The sequence below is a fragment of the Hibiscus syriacus genome, unplaced genomic scaffold (assembly GCF_006381635.1).
Source record: "Hibiscus syriacus cultivar Baekdansim isolate YM2019G1 unplaced genomic scaffold, ASM638163v2 tig00111005_pilon, whole genome shotgun sequence".
Taxonomy (NCBI): Eukaryota; Viridiplantae; Streptophyta; class Magnoliopsida; order Malvales; family Malvaceae; genus Hibiscus; species Hibiscus syriacus.
In genome coordinates this window covers 830555-833133 of record NW_024062949.1, presented here as the reverse complement: position 1 = coordinate 833133, position 2579 = coordinate 830555, and positions in this window count along the sequence as shown.

Genomic DNA, 2579 nt, shown 5'->3' with positions numbered 1-2579 from the left:
GTCCTGTCAGAGACGTAAGCAACATGAAGGTACAAGGTAGAAAGAATGGTGTGAAGATATGATTGTTCTAATCAAATCTTCAAGTGGGAGATTGTTGAAAGTTGGAATTTGCACCACCGAAAGTGCATAATTTAATGCACCGAAAATTAGTTGTCATTTGTTGAAATTGGGTAATGGGATAATTGTAACACCCATAACCCGTATAATTATACCTATACAGATTATATATGTCACCCGAATTTTTAAACACTATTTTCACTTCAAAATTGATTTAAAATTTATTTCTTTTAAAATGGTAAATGTTATTATAAAAATATTGTATCATATGAATTATGTTTCATTATAACAAATTTAAAACCAAAGTATTTTTTATGAATAGTAAACAGTGTACCGATGCACTGCTACAGTGATGTGAACAGTTCACCGATACACCCAATTTCGAATTATATCTGTGCATCGATGCACTGCTACAGTACCACTACAGTGATTGCTACAGTAATTTCCGAAAATTACATATAAAACTCATAAAAATTAACCTTTCATCACTATCAAGTTACCAATTGTTTTCCAAATTAATTCAACAAAACAAATTGAATATTATTATTTACATGCCACTATCTAATTCAAATTCCATTATAGGATGTTTTACTGATATTGAAATATACTCCTCGATGCTTAGTGTCACTTTGATTTCTTTACTCCACTACTGGCTTTTTACCTAAGCGTGAAAATCATTACACGCTAAGTATAAACTTAGTGAGACAATTACAATAATAAATAGTTCAATACAAATCATGCATTTTATTGTCAAAAGCAAAATGCCATAAAATCATGTTATCAATATATCCAATATTTTACCATGATCAAAATATTATAAGATTTCTTATCAATATACATATCATTTAATCTATAAGCTCGTATGTTTATTTTACCAATATACTTACCATTAAATCACTAAGCTTGTAAGCTTATTTTATCAATATACTTACCATTATTCCATAAGCTCGTAAGCTTATTTTACCAATATACTTACTATAATTTACATCACTGATGCCATTAACCTCATTTATTAATCGTTATTAGAATCTATACATTCCATAAGAAATTTGTACAATTCGTATAATTTCCTTATAATATTAGCATTCTCAGTGCTCTATCTGGAATACCATTTACTTAATATGATTTCCTCCTTATTTTAGCACACGAAGTGCCCTATGCGATAATCCATACCATTAGTGTGATTCCTTTACCATTTTTAGCACATAAAGTGCCCTATGTGAAAATCCATACTATTAGTATGATTTCCTTATCCTTGTATCACCCTTAGTGCTTTTTCTGGAAATCCATACACTCAGTATGATTTCCTTACCATTTTAGCACATATAATGCCCTATCTGGAAATTTATATATTCAATATGATTTCCTTATCATATTAGCACATATAATGCCCTATCTGGAAATCCATATATTCAATATGATTTCCTTATCATTTTAGCACACTCGATGCTCCATATGGAAATCCATACACTCAATATGATTTCCTTATCATATTAGCACATATAATACCCTATATGGAAATTCATATATTCAATATGATTTCCTTATCATTTTAGAACACTCTGTGCTCCATATGGAAATCCATACACTCAGTATGATTTCCTTATCTTTTTAGTACACTCAGTGCTCTATATGGAAATTCATACACTCAATATGGTTTCCTTATCATTTTAGCACACTCAGTGCTCCATATGGAAATTCATACACTCAGTATGATTTCCTTATCATTTTAGCACAAATAGTGCCATCACTATACATACATTAATAAATCATGCTATATTAACTATTACCACATGTATGTGAATAAATAGATGCACTCACCTGGTTCGCCTTGCTTATAAATCCTGATTACCAAGATAATTACTTTGAGACTTGGCCCTTGCCTTTCGCCTTACTCAACTCGGAAGCTTTATTTCGATCTATCTCCCATTCATTGAGTACATGTATATTACCAATTGTTAGTGTATTTACTAACCATTATAACTTAAACATTAATCAAAATATTTACTATTAATCTTTCTACAATATTTCCGTCCCAACTTAACAATTCTGGCCCTTATGCATCGATGCACTCTATAGTGTATTGATGCGCTGCCTATGAGTCGATGCACTTATTGCATTCGATGTTTTTCAATTGAAGGGTGTATCGATGCACCACATGTGCATCGATGCACTCTGCCCAGAAATCTCATTTTAAGCATGAAATACACTCCTTTAAACTTCAATACTCCATGTTTCTTCCCCTTTCATGTTCTTAAGTCACATACACATGCTTAAACTCATTAATACTCATTTATCCCATCCTTAACCACAAAATCCTATCTTTTACATGAGATTTAAGAATCATACTCACATTTCAACATGTTCTAAATCCAGTTCTAACACCTCATATCTCTTAATTAAATTGATGACAAGTCAAATCTACAATAACTCATCCATAAACCTTCATATTCCATAAACCTTCATATTCCATTAAGTCACTTAAAAATCCATTATCTTTAATCTTTAATATCTCATCAATA